Here is a 20,698-nt window from a genome sequence, read left to right on the forward strand (position 1 = left end):
GTCGATGTGATTACGTTGGTAATTAAAATCCAGTGCAGATTTACATGTGACTTGTCCAGAGGCTATGGTTAATAATGAGAGCTCTTTATGTTACATCCCGAGGAAACTTGTGACCTGTTTCTCAGTGTTATCAGGATATAAGCATGACTTTGGGATATTCCACTTGGTCACAGGTTTATCAGCAAATACAAACATGGCTTTGTTATGTTTGTGCTGGTAAAAACTCCAGTCTAGACCCTGAAAATGAAGTGCTTATTAAAATTTTGGCAGCTATTTGAAGTCAAAAGCAAAAAAGCCCTCCTGCTTTAGAAATCATAAAGGAACTATTCAAACTAAAAACTGCTATTCAGGGAAATAAATTGGTGGCTTCGGCATTTTGTGGCAAGCATGTCATAAAAATCAGACATCTTAAAAACTCCACTTGAGCGGCTGACAGAATGAGGACCCCAGTATAAATAATTAGCACAGTTTTCAACATGTTTGTCATTAGAAGTGGAGGGAGCCTGGCTGCGCATTAGGACACATAAAGATGATTGCTCTTGAAATAAAGGACTCAAGTGGAGCAGACGTGACAGTGACAGGAGCAAATGTAAATGTAGAAGAAGATGTATTTCAGGAATTTAAAGGTACACTATTTAACTTATCTGTTGGTCGGTCCGCCATCTGACTGTTTCCATGGAGATGTTAATGCTTCGCCTGAAATCATCCACAAAATATTATTAAGTGTATCCATCACCATGCATTCGATATGCATTCTTACCATAAGCAGGCTTGCCTCTGCATTGATCTTACCTGTAACTAAGCCTGGTGCCTGCTTGTCTCTTGGAGATAAATAAGTTTAATGCCACTTTGAAACATTCTCGGAAAAGCAATAACATTTGAATGGGTGAGTAAGTGACACAGTGCACATTTTAAGTTATATGGTCAATATGTATTCAGTATTGTCAAGTGCTGGAGCTTTTGTTGCTTGTTTTTTTTATTTATTTATTTATTTATTTTATTTTACCTGTTAATTAATTGTAAAATCAAGAAGGTGGAAAGTCGTGCTGGATTGTAATAATTAAAACGATCGTAAAATTAGCATGTCCACTGCGTTGTCCATTTGGAGCAGATAGGCTTGGTGTAAAATCAAATCAAATGAGTAAGATTACACCAGAGGAAGATTTATGTTTCTTAAAGTTTAAATAATTTTGTCAATAAAGTCATCAAGGAAATAGAGTTTTCGCTTTGCATTTTACATCTGACTGATTTTCGTACCATTTGAGATAGCTATTAGTGAGATTATTGAAATGTAGAATTGTATTATTATGATTCAGCGTATACTAGACACATCAGCCTTGTCTACTAATGCTTAAGGCTAAACCTGTATAACACATCGTGACATACAAGCATTTGAGGTTCCTTTAAAAAGACTCCTCCTGAAATATAACAGACTTAACTGGAGCAGACATGACAGCGTCTTAGACAGGGAGAGTGTAGATGGAAGATACAGATTGGACTTTAACTGTACGTCACTGGTGTAGTTTGACTGGCACTTGCACATTATCACCATGTCAGTACAGAAATCCCTTCACCCTGTTCTCCTCTCCCCTCTAAAACTAGAACAGGTCCCTTGGGTGCACAGGGAGATGGTTTCAAATTGATAATCACCACTATTCATTATCGTACTTCCTGGATTTACTCTTGAGTTCATTTCCTAATTACTTGATTGTGTATCGAAAATTATTCATTAATATTTTCGCCAGCAACAAGCCATTAATTACTGAGAGCGTCTCTAGATAAGTAATGATTGGATATGGCGGTCTGATATATACCCCCCACGATGCGTTCCTGTCACATAGAGACACAATGTTGTATATTATGGGCTGTTGGAGCAGATCCCATTATGAACAGGCAGTAAATGAGTGTGATAGAGGAGAACCACCCACATCCAAATCACTATGGCGTCTCGACTGGAGGGGAGAGCTTGTACACAGCAGGACACTGGAGCCTGTGTCTGGAAGTGTACGGGAGAATAATACATCTCTCTCATATCTACTCAAGAAGTTACAGCAGCCAATCAAACGTCGGGGTGGAGGTGTGTGTTAATTTGCAGGTTATGTCGGTAATGATGGGCTGTTTGGATCAGGTCTGGCTCTAATATAAGAATTGATTCTTTGTAGTGCTTAGGGAAAGTCAATTCCCATTACATAATATGAGTGTGTGGATGTGAAGGTAAAAAATAAGTAAAGAAATAACCACATCTTTGTATTCTGGTATTGGTATTTTTATTTAGTTTTTTATTATGACAAAAAATGATAATAATTCAGTGACAAAAAGTGACATTTCTTATTTGCCCATAAAATACTGTTTAATGATACTAAACAGAGAGCTGTTTGGAAGAAAATAAGAGTTAGCTGTTCACTGGGATCCACTCCAAAAATCTTAATTTGTCAGGAGCCAGAATCTCTGACTTTGTATCAGGTACTGCAGGTTTTGATACTAACATTATTTATTTCGATTTATCTATTTATTGTTTATATAAATATTAGGGGTGTAATGATATCCAAGTCACACGATATGATATCGTCACGGTATGAACCTCATGGCACGATATTTATTGCGATATCGTGGGAAAGCTCACGATATGGTGGGGAGGCTCACGATTAGGGATGTAACAATATCCAAATGTCTCGATATGATATTTTCACAATATACATCTCACAGTATGATATTTATTGCGATATTTTGTGGAGGCTAAGGAGCTAAAACTGTTAATATGCTGTTTTTTCCTCTTAAAATGCCTATACAAGACTTAAGAACTAAGACTTAAAAGTGATTTATTCTTGTAGTCTACACTGAAATGGAGCAAAGGATCATAGTCTATGTAGTTCCCTCTGTCTTTTTTATCCATTACTGCACCATAACTCTTAATTTAAACAAAGAGACTTGTAATTTGATGTATTGTGATGGTCCACGATATTATTGTGAGAACTTTGACGTTACAATATCACGATATTTTGGTTATTGTTACATCCCTACACATGACAATACCACAGTATAAGATGCACTGGGATCACATGTTAGTGCATCGTTTGCACTAGCCCCAAGCTTATTAAAGGTGCATTATGTTTTGGTTGGTGGTTTATCACCTGCTTCTATGGGTATGTCATTGCTCTGCCTGGAATGTTCCACAGTATGACATTATGTATGACAACAGCTTTACATTTACTATTACAGGTGGTTTTATAGCTCAAAAATACTTAGAAAAACAAGCATTCTGACGATGAGGGGGGTTTCCTCTCTACAGATCTGACCTGTAAGTTTGTCTGATTTGGTCTCCATGAAGATAGAAAGGTTTAATACTATACTGTGAAACTTTCCAGACAAAGCAATAACATCTGGAGAAAAGTAATAAACACACCCTCCACCAGAAAATTTACACAATGCACCTTTCAACGGAAGATTGAACTAATCTGGGTAAAGACTTTTGACCCACCTTGCATGGATAGTTGGATTGGGATTGGTTGGAGAGGTGTGCTTTATAGGCCACGAGTTTTTCACTACTGAATTTGACTTGTAAGAGTTTATGCATATCGCACAAAACTGTCAAGGAACTTTGATTGTCACGGTTCTGGTGAGTGAATTTAATCATTCAAAGATTCACACGACCATTTGTAAAACGAGATTTCTAAATGAGCTTAAAAGCAAATTTTGTCATCTTCTCCACAGCCTCCCAACTCACCGCTTTTATTTGAAAATTACGAGCAGACAGAACCAGCAGGGAGTCCACTCACAAAGTCTGTTTAGAACACCAAATCACACTTCCGCTCAAACTTGATCATTATCTAAAAATTAGAGTAGAGGTAATGTTTTAGAGTAGACATAAATGACCGCTTCACCATTGCTCACTGCTGCTAGCTCCTTTATGAATGAATGATGAATGTAGACCATGTGACCAATGTAGCAGAAACAGTTAAAAGGCCGACATTATGCTATTATTTGATATGTTATAATGTTGTTTCCTTATTCAAAACCTATCTGGAGTTGTGTTTTCTCTCATTCACACACATTTAAGACACAAACCCTGCATATTTAGGCAGTGTTCTTAAACTCCATGCACCTTCACTAGAATTATTTGGACAATTTGAGCCCTGGAATTGCCAATCTCTACTGAACAAGAAGGTAAAAAACAAGGGGTTAATTTTAAAACTACTGCTTCATGACATCACAAGTTGGAACAGAGCATTTTGAGCTTTGGAGATAAAGACAAAATAATGCAGAATTACTCCATGTGTGAATGAAACAAAACACAACTCCAGGTATGTTTTTGATGAGGTAACATTACAGCATGGCTTAAAGCTCACATTAATCAATTTTACATAATGAAGGACCTTTAATGAGTAGCGTTAACGACTGGAGCAGGGCCTAACAGTCTGCATGGTGCTGTCCAAAAACTAACCCAGACTCTAACACAGAGAGTGCACTGCCATGGAGCTGTCCAGGAGCAGTCGTCAATGTGAATGAAGGGGGCTGTAACACACACAGATCTGGCTTGTTTTTTTAATGCCGCAATTAGATCCAGGGTGAAGTCATTCCAGGTAACTGCTGATGGACTGTCAACTTCCATGTGGCGGTATTGGAAAACAGCAGCATTTTGCCTATTTATTCAGACTTGGAAATGAATTATGAAATGTCATCTTATTTTAGACTAGAATCCTCTCGGGAAAAGCAGGCCAGTGTATACTTGAGACCTGTGGCTCTAAAGGGATAACAAATTTTTTTGTATTTAGAATTGAGAATGCGGAAAAACATACTATTTTAGTTTGTGTTTCAGTCTGAGTACCTCAAATTTTTTGTGCAATATTTTTACAAGATGCTTTTGATATTTAGCTCTTTTCTGATGGATTACTAAAATAGAATCTGTTTACAGTTTTCACAACAAAATAACCAGGTATTGATTTGTCATTAGGCCTGTCATGTCATTACTATATTGATTTATTGTTCAATACATGAAAGCTGGAACAATATATTTTAGAGATCAGTATTTATTTTGTGTATAATTTCTTTGCAATTATGGTGAGATTCTTGCCATTTTTATGTAATACAATAAGATTTGGACTGCAGAGGGTTGAATAAAAAATTTCCATGGTTCATTCTGCTATTCAGGCCTATTCATCGTCCCAACTCTAAGGTAGAAAAGGCATCTGGTACATTCACAAAAAAGAATATGTTCTCCTGTTCATACCAGTAAACAAAATAACAGATCTGATACTTGGCAGTGACAAAATACTGGGGGTGTATTTCTGCGTACTTCTGTGGCAGAAAGTTAATTAGTTACCATGGTGACACAATGCACATATTATAAATAACTACCAAATAAAATGTCTAGATTGTCAAGAAAAAATGCAAAAGGGATTTAAGACATTTTCAGAAGCCTGTGATCATTAGAAGTGTTCATCGTCTTGTTTAGGTGTTTGTTTTTCAACAAAAAGGTGAGAGGGACTAACTGGAAAAACTATTGGCTAATGATTCTAATTTTATTCTATAGCTTAATGCTTATATCTATAAGCAAGTCAGCTCTTTCTCATTATATTGTGTTAAAATAAAACTCAGATTAAAGTCTAACTTGAGTAACAGAAGTTCTAACAGAGCAGTGCCTTCAGTTAGCATTACACTCCCAGGAAATGTTGATGACATCAGCTGCAGAGTACCAAGTGTGTATATTTTATTGGCCAGTACATGGTCAAAACAACACACTTTGAATGCCAAAGACGAAATGCTGAAAGTTTGAAAATCGTACCATTCAAACCACCCGACTGGGTTACTATATAGTGACAGTCATTTGTGATGTAAAAAGAAACGATTGCTTTTGCCGCCCATAGTGAAGTCTTGATCCTGTCTTTTATGTTTCTTTGAAGGAAAAGCAGCAAAGCGTGTGGTGCCATTACGATGCTCCAGGATTGATATGGAGCTGGCGGACTTCCTCTTTAAGTGCGTTTCAAAGTACGGCAGGCGTCCGCAGGGAACACATAGATGGACTGTTTACCGTCCTTGTGTCATCTCCCATTTACCTCATAGCGCGTTTTCAGATCTCAATCCTCTTAGTTGGACATTTTCTCCTGCTTTTCCGCGTTTTTCATTATTTAAAAATGATTCACCTCAGACATACGCCATGTGACATTTCAGGGCAGTGAGTAAGAGACACATCCGGGCTTAGCATGAAATGTTGACAGTTCTTTAAAAGCTTTTCATATAGCTGAAGGATTTGACATCACATGTGGGAAACTTGTAGTATTTTTAGTTCCTTATGATCAAATAAACTGTTATGGTTCTGATAGCATAAAAGATGTACAGGATAAAACACATAATTATTTCTTGTGGATTTTTCAAACACTGGCTTAATAAACATAAACTAGATGATGGCACTGACAAAGTAGGACTCAAGTATGACAATAGTTTTCTACTGTTATATAAATATACTCAATATGGAGCAAGTTGCTTCGGTAACTACAACTGACCCCTGATTTAAGTAGCCTCAAACCCTGGATATAGAACATAGGACCTCAGTTCCTAGTGAGCCAGAGTGTTTGAGACGTGTGGAAACACTTTTTAAATACCCACCCAGTCCTTGTTAGTTTTATTTCAAACATTATTCTATCAACACAGACATTCACATCGATAGTCTGGTGTAATAATAGATTTGCTTTGGGTGCTTTGTGGAGTGGGTAAGACTGTTTTTAGTTGCAGGGTAACTATGGCCATTGACATGCACTAGCCTAGCACCAGCGACCTCTGCAAATACAAAGACTGAATGGAATATTTAAAAAAAGTGTCTCCACACAGCTCGAACACTCTGGCTAACTGGGAAATGAGGTCCTACGTCTAAAATTCTGGACTGTCTCTTTAAAGGTGCAGTACTTTTTGAAGCTGGCACATCGTCTGCATAGAAATTCAGTAGAAACAGAAAGTTAAAACCGTACTTTGGATCATTCTCCACAGAGATAGATGTAGATGTTTTATGCAATTAAGATTATAAACAAAGGAACAACATTTCCATGGAAACAAGGAGGAGGACATACTACTCTAGGCAAACTATTCCAGGCCAAGTAAGAGTCAGGTTTGTGGTGATGCAATTCTGCTCGGAGTAAGGGCACATGTTTTCCAGTGCAGTATCAACAACCAAAATGTAAAACATGTGGTTTTATTTTACTCTACTAACACCAAAACGTTACATATCGCAACTTTAAGGCTAATTTGTAGTTATTATATCATACCTTTGTGGTACTTTTTCCTTTGTATTGCCTGTTAAACCCATTTGAATTAGAAGCAATAGTTAGCTCACTATAAATTTGCTTTTCTTTCAATAATAGGATGTTAGCATAGAGAGCACAGCTTTTGTTCATATTCTTTCAAGAAGCAATGGGAAACATGATTAAGTAACATTTATGAGTATAGGCTTACATTACTGCGCCTCAGCCAGAATAATACAATTTTAATTAGGAGAGCGCTATAATACATTGTGCATAAGAGAGCGCGTGTGCATATTGTGTAAAATATTAATAAAGCTGTGTGTCTATGCCCCCGGACATGCCCACCTGTCTCTGTTCTTTAAGTCTCCAAGGTTTAAGGTCCTGGGAGTACTTAGATCCTGCATATTTCTGCATAGCTATCACTTTTTTAGGGTTTGGCATAAGAAAACACACGCCAAAGCAGAATAAGAAGGAAGAGGAGCACAGAGGATGGCTATAGGCGACGTACAGGGGGTCCTGAGAGGAGCAGAAGGAGATAAAAGGAACTGTCAGGTGAATGCAGGGAGCAGCTATGGCTTTTTGCATTGATTGTGCAGTTATTAATGTTAACCTAATTGAAAATGTGTTTCACTTAGTCCCATGTGTCAGCAGAATTGGTAACACTATTTACAGTCTTAATAAAGCCTGAATAAAAACTGATTCTCATTCCAGTAGTGTATTAAGAATGATTCAGGATAAAGAACTACTCAATTAAAGGGTTTAGGGTTAGAATATTAATGAAGCACATACTAAACCTAACAATTATACAATACAATATACAGTGTGTTCATGATATATTGAGTCTTTATTCACACTTTATTAAGGCTAATTAAGGTTTGGTAACTGTAAAGTGTTACTGCAGAATCACCACTGGAGAGTATACAGTGTGCTTCTTGCCCTTCTGCATGTGGGCAATTGTGCCAATGATGTTGAATCTAAAATCAGAATAATTTAAGAAAACGTTAGCACAATTAAATATAATACAATAAAATAAATATACAGTCGTTCCTCGCTATATTGTGGTTCACCATTCACGGTCTTGCTGTTTTCTGGATTTTTTTTTTAGTACAATTTTGCATGTTTTTTTTAACACTGTATGAACGTGCATTGCGTTCCTCCCCCTGTGTCCTCATTGGGTAAGAGACTGCAGACCACTGTCAATCAATCTCCTCTGTGCTGCGTCTCGTGTACAGTACAGAATGTGTTCAGCTGCCGAATTTAAATAAATGTTCGATCTCTAGCAGTGTGATTCTGAACTGCTGTATGTTTACAAGTCTTTTCCACGACAAAACCCACAATGTTGACGAAAGGTTTTGCACCGACAAAGGTTCCTGCGGTCCCACCCAAAAGGCAGAGGAAGATGCCGTCATAAAAAGTAGGATTTCTGGACACGTTGAAAGAAGGTAGAAGTTACGCGGCTGTGGCAAAGTCCTGCACCGGGTCGGGTATGGGCAAATAGTCACTGAAATGGGTGGGTTTTAACGTTCTGGAATTCTGAAAAGTGTATAAAGTGTGTGGTGAGGGGTTTTACAGCCTTAAAACAGATAGTTGACTACTTTGCGGATTTCACCTATCGCAGGTTATTTTTAGAACGTAACCCCCGTAATAAATGAGGGACCACTGTACAATAAAAAAATAAATGAATTAATGACTGAAAGATTTTCATTCTGCATTCTTCTCTCGAACTTATGTAATTCATGTCTCTCTCTTTTTAATTTTATGGTGATTGTTAATGTTTTGATTTGTTTTTATTGTGATATTAATGTATTTCTTATTCTGTAAAGCACTTTGAATTACTTTGTGTACGAATTGTGCTATACAAATACACTTGCCTTGCCTTGCCTTATGCCAGTATTCAACAAACAATAGGCTATTACCAATTTTCTCTCCTTAAACATTGCCTGTATCGTCTTTTGTTCCTATATTTCATCTGTATTAGACAAGTTAACTCAATTCCCTGCAGTAGTCTTTTTAAACCAACTCATTTGTTATGCAGTTCACCCAAAGCCCAGTGTGCAGCCAGTGTGTAACCTCCTCCCATGCAGGAATTAGACTGGACCAGATCGCATAAGACAGTGAGAGTGTGCCGCTGTCAGGTTAAGAGTACTTTATTTCTGCACCATTTGGCCCTCGCTGTCCTGGTGTGCACATTTACACATGTAGTGACTATGTGTCTCTGTGATAGTGACAGTGCTTTTGATTTGCCTTTAGGAACGCTATCAAATATATGTTACACAGATGTATTATTCATTTTTTCTGCAGGCAATGTCCACATCAAACTATTCACACTTGTATTTACTATGTATACTGTAAATTCTATAGTGTACGTAGGGACTGAAGCTATTGTTTTTGCTCTTGTATGGTAAAAGTTTATACAAATATTTGACTAAATTAGGGAAGGGTTTAAAATATTTAGTATCTCAGTTCAAGATTTTTAGCGCAGAATAAAGCCTGACATATTCCCCTAACAGCAAAGTTCTGTCCATGTCGGAGTCGATTCCCATCAGAAAGTTACTAAATCGGTCCTGTATATTTCACTGTGAGTTTTGTACAAGGTCCCGCTCACTTTATTTTGAACGCACTGATCTTCATGACCCTATAGCAGCCTCCAACGCTAACCTGCTAACTGATAAAAGAAGAAACTCTTATGCCCTTTGCAACACTAAGATGAGTTCATCTATTCACATTTCACCATACACATCTTTTTGGAATGCATATAATAACAAACACCTCACTGTTTCAAATGCTGAAATAGTTGAGAGATAACACGTTTGTGAAACAAGATTAAGTTTAGGAGATGTGAGAGCCAACACAAACACATGTATTTGGCCGTTGCTGTTGGAAACTACAGAATAACAGTCAGTTTCTTACTCAAGCGCAGACAATAGGGGACATTAAATTTGCCAAATTAAATTACCCAAGGTAATATTTGGAGTTAATTTAAACTTCACCTGCAAAAATCCCAATTGTGCCTTTAATTATGTCTTTATTCATCCAAGGCTACAATTTTGAAATCAAGATGACTATTCAGAAAGATAAAATGCCACTTCTGGAAGGCATCATCTATAATTACATAAACAAAGATTTGGAACAATGCGGCTGCTTGAGTAAGTGTTATTTTGTATTTAACTTCACAGGGAGTCTTCATCAGGGCTATATCCAGGTCAGCAGAGGGCCCTGTCAGTCCCGATCCAATCACAACAGGCGACAGAGTGCTGTGTCAGCCATCGCTATGGCGACACTCAACTGTACAGAGAGGTCAGGGGGCGGGACAACATGCTAATTACAAATAATTAAAACCAGGGGATGAGATGACAAGCGACAAATATAGCATTTTAATTTCATCGTAAAAAATTGGTCACTGCAGCAACATGTTATCCCCGGTGCCCTTCTGTTACAATCTTAAAATGTAAGATCATGTTTTGTTTCATAAACCATCTATGAATTCTCCATATACAAATGCTCTTAATGAGACATTGTTTAGATCAATCTAATTAAATTCATAATTAAGCCATAAAGGGTTAGTCAAAGAACATTTTTAAATCCTTTTAAAGCTACCATTCTGTAAGTTTATATGATTTTTTTTTTTTTTTTTTTTTTTGTCACCAGTAGAGGGCAGATGTAAAACCTGTGCCTCCCCTGGCCTTTGTTCAGGCTGTGCCCATTGCCAGACAGAAGTAATGTAGGGAGCATCTTGTGGTGAAGTGTGAGAATACAACAGAGCCGGGTCAGTCTATGTTAAAAAAAAAAAAAAAGGTAGCTTTAAATGCTGCATAAAAAGTAAAAATAAATAAATAACAGGTCTTTTATTACACATGCAAATATACTTTCAGTGATCCTATTATTTGACGATTACAGAGTTTGCATGTTCCTCACTCAGTAATCCACAAACAACAGCATGCAGATCAGCTAAGCTTCCATCCACTGCAAGCCTGATGAAACTTTGACTCACTTTGGAGGAAAAAAGAACAACATCATATTGTATTCTTTCAGCCCGTGCACCGTTTCAGACACAAAGCGTTTTTCTCTGTCTTGCTAGGTGGAGCGTCGCGTGTACGCCGTAACTTGAAAAGGCCGTGCTCATTGCCCATTGGCAGTCATTGACATGCAGAACCACAGCTCACGCAGAGGAATGCTGTTTTCTACAAGGCTTTTCTGTGCATCTGAGTCACTCGTCAAACCGGGCCTTTATCAGAGTGGAGCAGCAGGACGGAAGAGCACATCTCAGGCTGATAGTGAGGCCGCTGCTCCCCACTAATCCTCCTCGCTGCTGCCGGAGAAATAAAGAAATAAATATAAGGCGGGATTCAAAAAGGGAAAAGAGGTGAAAAATGCAGTTGCGTTGAGAACAGTTCAAAAGCTCTCAGTCAAATGCAGAAGATCGTAACTACTGATGTGCAGATATGAATGGCCTGGCAGAAGATTCAAAGAAAGTTTTAGGATTGGCCCCAGCATACCTCCATCTTAAATCTATAGCGCTTATGGAGTAATTTGCTCTCTAACTTCGCTCCTAGTGTTTCATCTTGTTGTTCTGTCTTTGAGCAAAGTACATCTTGTAACCAGTGTGCATTGGTGGTTGTAACATAAGTATGAGGGGAAAAAATATATCGATAATTTGCAGTGACATCACTATAGGGGTGCTCTACATCAGTTACCATGGTGACACAATGCACACATTAGCAAAATCAGTTGAAGATTGTCTGAAAACTTAAACAAATGCACAAAATGGATTTAAATAACTGATTTTCAGGAGCCTGTGATCAATAAGAGCATTTAGAGTCCTGTTTAGGTGTTTGACTTTTCAACTAAAAGGTGACTGAAATACTTTTGGTTAATGCTTGTGTCTGTAATTGTAAGTGTGAGAGACTTGTTTAACAGCACAAATCATCTCACCTGTTGTAGTTCCAACTAAGTCAGCTCTCTCTGCTCAGATTGTGTTAAAATAAAGCTCAGATTAAGTCTAACTTTAAATTGAAATACTGATGACATCCACTGCAAAGTATCAGAAGATGTGTTTATACCTGAGAGCTACTGAGAGAGCAAGGCCTTAATGAAATGTTACATTGATACAAAACTATTTTACTCAAATATGAATTGATACTAAAACTGGTACTGAAACTAGATTCTATTTGAACAGTTCTATAAAAACACACTCAATTGGACAAGATTGGACCTTTTCTTTAATCGTTTTAGAATGGTCCTGAGAGATAGTTATGACACAGGAAAGAGCTTTTAGTTATTACTGTGGTATCAAAATTAAAGGGTTCCCACAGTCATGGAAATCCTGGAAAATAATGTAAATTGAGAATGTCATTTTCCTGGCTTGGAAAAGTCATGGAATTTTAATATCTCTTTCACACAACTACAGTGTTCTGTTAAGTTATAATTAGGCTATTATGATTATTTCAAACGTATGCACCTTTTGTTTAAAACAAATGACAATAAATGCATTTACAGTATTCTGAATGTTAAAAAACTATAATACCAAACCTTAAAGGGAGTGGAAAGGGTTAACATTTCATATTTAGCCCTAAAAGTATGCTCAATTTTACATGTGTGGGTGCTGTAAAGTCATGAAAAATTCACTTTATGTCATGAAAAAGGAATCCTGAAATTAGAATCACCTATCAATCCTTTTCTCAAGTATCGAAATTTAGCCTGAAATGTTTATATCAGTTCAGCACAACACTGGATGCCCTTTCGTGCTATAGTGCTGGAATTTCTGACTCTTTACCGTGAGCCAGCACTTTGTAAAGACAACTTACAATGGATTTTCCACGAAGTACCCGTTTGTGAAAATGAGTGAAAAGTGAAGTTGAATTGAGTATTTTAGAGGCTCTCAGTCAAAGAACTACTGCTGTATAGATGTAAAGACCAGACTGCACTGATGGCAAACTAGCTCAGTAAGACAGGCAGTACTCGATGATGTAGTACACTTAAAAACACCCTATTGATTCCCCCAAATCAAGTTTTGGGCCTGGCACTGAGTACATTAAATATGAGAAGAGTTGAGTATTAAAAGACGTACACTCAATTGTAATGGTTTCTACATAAGCTTCTGGTGTAGCTTTTATAGTGTCTGCCTTGAAATTCTCTTATTGCATTTCACGGTCCGAGATGCACATTAGACCAGGAGATTGAAGGAGAGAAGATGGGGAAATGCACAAAGTTCGATCATTTTCTTCCTCTATTTTGTTTGCGTAAATCTGACTGACTTTTAAAGGCTTGGCAGGCAGCCTCACTCGGCAGTCCTGGAGATTCCACTGTAAGAGAGCTGGCTTTTATCTTCTCGCAAATAAAGAAACTTATTTGCACCTACAGCAAAACAGAACATTGCAAAGTTAAAATTTTAATACGCAAAAGTATGAGGTGCAAAGAGGCAGACAAGAATCATTTTAAGAGGTAACAAAAGAGATATACTTTTTTTGTAGCGTGAACACCCATGCAGGAAGTACTATTCTGGGTCACAACAAGTAACCTCAATACCAAGGAATGAGTTGTTAAACATGTATTAAATGTCAGAGTGGTTCTTAAGCTGTGGTATGTCAAAATGTGTGTGAACTTTTTTTGTGGTGCCCAAAGGTTTTTATTCAAATTTAACTTATTGAGGCTTGGTGTTGTAGTTTGGTTATAGTTAAGTCATGTTGTGTTGTAGTTAACCTTCAAGATTTATTTATTTAACACCAGTAGTCCATGTTTAGTTTGGTTTAAAGCTCCATAATGTAACTTTTCTGGTGATGGGTCCAACACCTGCTTGTCTATATGGAACTAGCATTGTTCCGCAGTACAGCATTAAACCTTGCCAAAAATTACAGGTGTAAATGAAACTCTCCACAGATCTGACCTGCAACTTGGTCTGGTGGCGTCACATGCTTCTGTTTCCATGGAGAGCGATATGTTAAATGTAGAGATGAGCGCTAAAAATTTTGTCGATCAAGTTCATTTTTAATCGACAAACCAAATGTAGGTTGCTGTGCGTAGTGTACTGCAGTATCCCGGTTACGGCAACATAAATTGCGTATGCATGCTTCCGGAAGACAAACACTTTTCAGTCTTTTCATCACAACAGTAGCCAAAATAAATAAAGTGACCAATGTAAATAAAGTGAGTAAAATAAATAAAGAGCTGCGCTAAGAGCTAAGAGCAGCGGCAATAGTTTATGCAAATGAGCCATGTGGTTTTAAGTTTCGTTTCTGTAAGACGTAAACAAATGTGCACAAAGCTGCATTAAACACATTATAATCTCAAATGGGCTGATGTGGCTCTAGAGTGGTGATGGTTTATATGTTGTAAAGTTGAGTTTATTTATGCAGATTAGTAATAGTAATAATGATGATAATTTTAATATGAAAACGTTAATGATGACTCAAAAATCAATTGTTAATTCTCCTGATGATCGATTAAAAAAATTTAATCAAATGCCCATCCCTAGTTAAATGAACATTCCAGTCTTACCTGCAAATGATGGCCCTTCCACCAGAACAGTTTCATAGTGTACCTTTAAGATCTGTTTTAGTTATAGTTTAGCTTTTGAATTTGCATTTCATTATTCAAATGTTATTTTTACGTTTGATTCAGTCCTCAGAAATGTTAATAAAACTTTGCACTTACATAATTATTCATTTGAAGCATAGAAAAGGGCAGTTTTCCAAAAGAATATAGTCCTAAACCAAGGTCTTTACAGCCCTCTGAACATCCATAAATGTTGCCAAGTGGGTTATGGGTCCAATCACAAGGAGAAGTCATTAAGATTGTTCTATTTCCTCATTTACCTCGATTAATTACAGTCAATGAAAACATATACTCCAAGGGCTCCTTCAGCTGGATGTGCTTTACAATGTTACTGAGTGTGAACTAAGGACACTATTAGCAGAGAAGTTACATCAAAGTAGTGTGGTGGGTGCTATAAAACTTGTGATGAATGTTGGGCCAATCCGTATACTTCATTCAGCACAGAAGGCAATTCAAAGTGAGCCGCTGTGATATATCAGCTAAAGGAACAAAATACGGAAACCAAGAGACAAAACAGGAACACGGTGAGCATTTGAATGTACTATTGTTTTGTGGTTTGGGATACTTTGGGTCCAGCATTTGTCCTGATTCAGTCCTGGTTTGAACTGGTTGAACTGTTAAAGATGCACTATGTAGCTTTTCTGCTGGAGGGTCTTCTTCTACCTGCTTGTCTCCATCGTGATGTTATTGCCACGAATGTTCAAGAGTATCAAAATTTATTGAGGCGACCCAACTCACAGTAAGAACGCACGTTTTTCACCTTATTTTTGAGCTATGGAAACACATATAGTTAAATAAATCCACAGATAATGCCATACTGTGGAACATTTTAGGTAACACAGTAGGCAAACATCAATAAAGACATTACATTGTGCATCTTTAAAGCTAGACTAGTTCCTCCATCCAATCTGGGTGACTTGTGCTTTGGCCCTGGTTCAGTTGTTTATCCTGTCCTAGTTCTGTTTATTTCTAGGTTAGTCCTGGTGTTGGTGGACTTGATTTATTTTTGTACTCAATCATACCTGGTTTATTCTTGGTGCAGTCCAGTTTTTGAACCTGGTTAATATCTTTTTTTTTTTCTTTTTCTTTCTTTTTTTTTTCAGGTTCAGGTTACTGGTTAGGTCGCAGTTTAGATCAGTTTAGTCTTGTTTTTAGACCTGGATGAGTCTCATTTAGTTTTGATCACAGTTCAAATTTATCCCTGGGTGAGACAGAGTTGTTAGTGTTGTCATGAAACTGAAATTTCAAACTTGATTTTGAAGGAATTGACTGGATACTCAATGCAGATTTTGATACCAGGCTAATAATAATAATAATAAAAAACACTCTTTCTATAGACGATAGAATGTGATTTTCAATGTAATAGTACTTTTTTTTAAATATTACCACGTGGCCTCATAGCTGTGTAATTCCTCAGTCTTCCAGGTATTTTCCATAGTGGTCCATAGGCATATACGAGTCTACGTGGTCTAATACTTTTATAGTTCTGATAAAGCTCAAGATCTGACATTATTAGTACTGACACTTGCTCAAATGAGTATCTAGTTTTGATACTCGTTTTAGTATCTGATTTTCGATACCTTTGACAGCCCTTGTTTAGGTTGGCCCTGGTGTGACCTTGCCTCTTGATTCAGCCCTTACCTGAACCTGCTTTAATTTTGTCTTTAGACCTGTTTTTAGTCCTGGTTAAGTCCCATTTGATTCTTCACAGTAGACAATTTCAAACTAGTGCGCTGTGATTCTTCTCCTAAAGGCACAAAATGGTAGAACATTGAGACAGAGTGCAATGACTTAAGCACAATTGTACTCCTCTGTCTTTTCCTCCATCATCATCGCATGTTTCCAATTCTAAATATAATGTAGTAGTCTTGGGCCCTGAAGTACTTGTACATGCCTGCGTGGAGCATTCAGAATATGGGCGATGTTCTGCCTCCAGGCAAAACTGTGGCAATAAAAGGGCTTTCAGGCAGACAGGTTGTCAGCACACGCACCATTACTGATGCTGCAATTGCTGTTCATTCTGGACTCTTGAAGACTCTTTGACAATGATGGGTACAGTCAGACAGCACTGCAAAAAATAATAAATAAAAAGCTTTGGATTAAAGGGCCTGTACCTGATTTTAATGTGTTCTTGTAGGTAAATCCTCTCATAATTTGTATAGTAAAAACAGCTAAATAAGGTATTAATTAGGGCTGCTTGATTATGGAAAAAATCATCATCACGATTATTTTTGTCAATATTGAAATCGTGATTATTGAAATGATTATTTTTAGTTACACAATGCATTTATTCAGCATTTCTCTCTCTCTTTCAAAAAAACACAAAAAAAAGAAACACTGTTATTGATAATTTACACAAAACTTTCAAGTTGAAAATACATATAGGCTCCAAATATGTACCTTAAAGCCGTTTTGTGATGTATAAAACAAACAAACAAAAAAAATAGATAAATAAAATAAAATCATAACATATACTTTGAACATGAAAGAAGGCATAGAAAAACATAAATGTGCCAAAATAAAATATATATCCAGCTGTGTTAAAAAAATAAAATAGATATACTTATTTATAAAAAAAAAAAAAAATCCCATAATAAACTTTGTGAAGCTTTAATCCTTTCAGCTCCTTATATGAGTTTGGATATTGTTTGACACACACATCAAAATTGTGATAAAAATTCAATTAATTGCACAGCCTTAGTATCAATTGACGCAGACTATCTATTCATTTTGCATTAGCATTTTCTTAGGTAATAACTCAATCAGAAGCTACTGAAGCTACAAGGTCACCTCTTTTCACCCAATAAGGCACATTGTTGCTAAGAGTCAAGTGTCTGACACTATCCCAGACACTGAATTCTTTGTCGTGCTGCATTTTAAAGAGTATCAAATGAGCAAATAATAAGCAGAGAGAACAGAGATGTATACAGAAGCAACTGCATCAAACTATACCAGACAGTAGTTTCTGTGTTATGGTGCTAGAGTTGTTCAAACTAAAACATGTTTCTGACTCAGAAATGGTTCAAAATCAGGTAGAGGCCCTTTGAAATAGCTGCTTCCCTATTTTTACATAGAAGGTGAACAGGCTGTTTTTTTCATTTACTTTATACTTTTCTTCGGGGGGAGGTTTGATGGTTTAAATAATACATGTCAACAGTTTTCATTCAAGCTGACACGTGTTCATGAGCCTATAATGCACTTTATCCAGATTGACTCCATAAGAGGCAACACATATTAGTAACACAAAGGGACATACGACATACAGCGATGCACACAGTCACCTTGATCTATGATAGTTAAGGTATAAACACAGACAGATGTATTCAGACTTGAGCTAATTTGATGTTGAAATGTATGATTCAGCTGCACAATGTCATAATTAGATTTTTAGATATTTAGCAATTATAATGTATAGTAACTAGTTTGCATTTTATCCACTGTTGGTGTTAAATGTAGCAAAAAAAAAAAAAAGCTAAAAATAATAATAACACAAAATGCAATGTGACTGTGGACATGTTTTTTTGGTGTTTTTTTCTTAACAGATTATGCAGAATGGATTGACCTTTTGTGAACTATAAACCATAATCACTTTTTTTTTTCAGTGGTTATTATAATATTGCATTAACATAAATTGATTTTATGAATAGTTCATAGTTGTGTAAAGAGCATCCACTATAAATGTATTTGTATTGAGTCTTGAAATCCTGAAATGTGGGTCTATAATGAAATGAGTCTAGACATAAACATACAAAATAACATTATTATGCGGTTTTCAACAAAAGCTCTTCTCTTTCTTGCCCATGTTTCACAACAATTCAAAATACTGCTATAACCATTGGTTACAACACTTTTGAACGCCGCTTTGAATAAACACATATTTAGCATTCGTTCCATGCAGATCTCAGCTCGAGTCCTGCGCCTTCTCTTGGACTTGAGAAAAATCCTTGGTGAAAGACATGGTACACGCACCCCTTCCCCTCTGCTATCCACTGCCTTTGAAAGGATGACAGCTACATCACAGCAACTCCAAATTTTGAAGCGAATACTTGGCAGCCCGGCAGCATTTTTTTCTGTCAGCAGTGGAAATCAGGGATCCTACAGACATCATACAATTCGCTTTATTTCCCTGGCTGCCTGTGCTCCCTCTGTTCTTATCCTCTGAAGGCACAGTATGACCCCTCTGCGCACCAAGCACTTTGTTGTTATTTTCAATATAAAATATCCATTCAGGGATTACTTGATGCATTTGAGTGTTTATTCTCTGCCCGACGCCTACCCGCCTGTGCTCTCAATGCAAGACAAATTGAGCATTTTGGAAACTGGCATTTCAGTGGTACGGTTTGTCAGTAGTGTGGCCCCTGTTTTAATATTTCAAAGTCAGTGTAGTTTGTGCGTTTGCATGACTGCTGTGACTGGATAAAGAGTGGTTCTCAAGCAGTGGGGTGGAGTTCCTCTTTTATTTGTATTTATTAATTTATTTTATTTTATTTTTTCATTGTTCTAATTCAATCTGTAACTTTTCCGGTGGATGGTTACATGTGTTAAATCTGCAGTACTTATTTATCATTTTACTCATTTTTTTGTTCTGGTTTAGACCTTGTGTCCTGTTTTAGTCATATTTATTTACACACATTTTATTTTATTTTATTTATTTTAGCAATGCTATACTAAGGAATACTAAGTAATAAACTGGATACTCACTACTACTCAGTACAGATGTCTATACCACACTGATAATAAATATTGTCCTGTTTTTTATCATATTTCTTTCCATTAATTTTACCAAATTTGTTCAATGATCCCTGTTTCGTCTTTAATTTCCATTGCGTAATAACATTTGTTTCGCAATTTAGACTAGAGTTTGCAGAGCTTTAGCTTCATTTTAGCTCAAAAAACATGATATTTGGATTGCAATTACCCTAAGCCTGGGATTTCACAGTGGAAGTTTGATTTGTTGGTGGGGCATAAGGGAGGAACAGAAGGACTGGATTTGAGAAGGAGGAAGTGCGGGTGCGAGTCTGTGAGATGCAGCGAGGGGCTTCTGTGATGTGTCATGCATGGCTGATATCCTTCTGCACACTCACCCAGATCTAAGCTGTGGTCAGACACACCAAGTCCTTTCACCAGCGCTCCCCTTCACTCGGGGCCCATGTGCTCTGTGTGGAAACCAGTCCAGGAAACTCCAGCCCTCCCACTGCCACCCCCAGCACCCTCTTCTGACACTGGGGCTGTGCAATGAAACCCGCATCAGTGCATGAACCAGACAGCTATTAAGAGCCATTTGGAGCATGGCTGGGGAGTTAGGTTTTGAAAAGTTTTTTTTTTTTTCTTTTTTTTTTTTTTCCATAGAAATTGCAGCTGGTGAAAAGTATAGTTGATAGTTACCAGCCAAGCATGTATAGGTAATTGATTTGTCTCATTTTTTTTGATTTTTTAAAGATAGATGGATGGATAGATAGATATACATGCATAGCTAGATAGATACTTTATTAATCCTGAGAGAAATTAAAGGCTCAATACATGCTTAAATGTATTGTGCTCTAAGTGCATTGAGCATTTTCAAGCTTTTGGTGGAAAATTCTTAGCCAGGCTGGCGCCACCTAGTGCCTCCACTCAATTTAATTTCTCTCCAACATTTAGGTCAGGAATCAAAATACAATAGATGGTTTGCAAAAACCCCGGAAATGCAAGTTCGGGCACCGACCAATCAGAGAAAAGAGTGATATATTCAGTGTTGTCAGCGATTCCCGAGATTGAGGATTTAAAGCCAGAATAAAGAGAATGTTTGGTGAATTCTGTCAAGGGGAAAGACGTTATTGCCCTTCTTCCTATGGGATCTGGGAAAAGCTTAATATACCAGTTAGCCCCGTTAGTGGCGGATTACATATGTCACCACCAAATAGCAGCGATTGGTT

At 37.1% G+C, this 20,698-nt stretch overlaps 1 protein-coding gene across 2 annotated transcripts in view; it reads left to right on the plus strand.

Moving 5' to 3' along the window:
- The window catches only part of LOC110172956 (protocadherin-9), a 337,830-nt gene that overhangs the window by 143,131 nt on the left and 174,001 nt on the right, over window positions 1–20,698 (plus strand). The gene's annotated exons all lie outside the window — the stretch shown is intronic.

Source organism: Boleophthalmus pectinirostris, unplaced genomic scaffold (genome assembly GCF_026225935.1).
Source record: "Boleophthalmus pectinirostris isolate CB_2022bp ecotype Guang Dong unplaced genomic scaffold, ASM2622593v1 HiC_scaffold_19, whole genome shotgun sequence".
In the NCBI taxonomy this organism is placed as follows: Eukaryota; Metazoa; Chordata; class Actinopteri; order Gobiiformes; family Gobiidae; genus Boleophthalmus; species Boleophthalmus pectinirostris.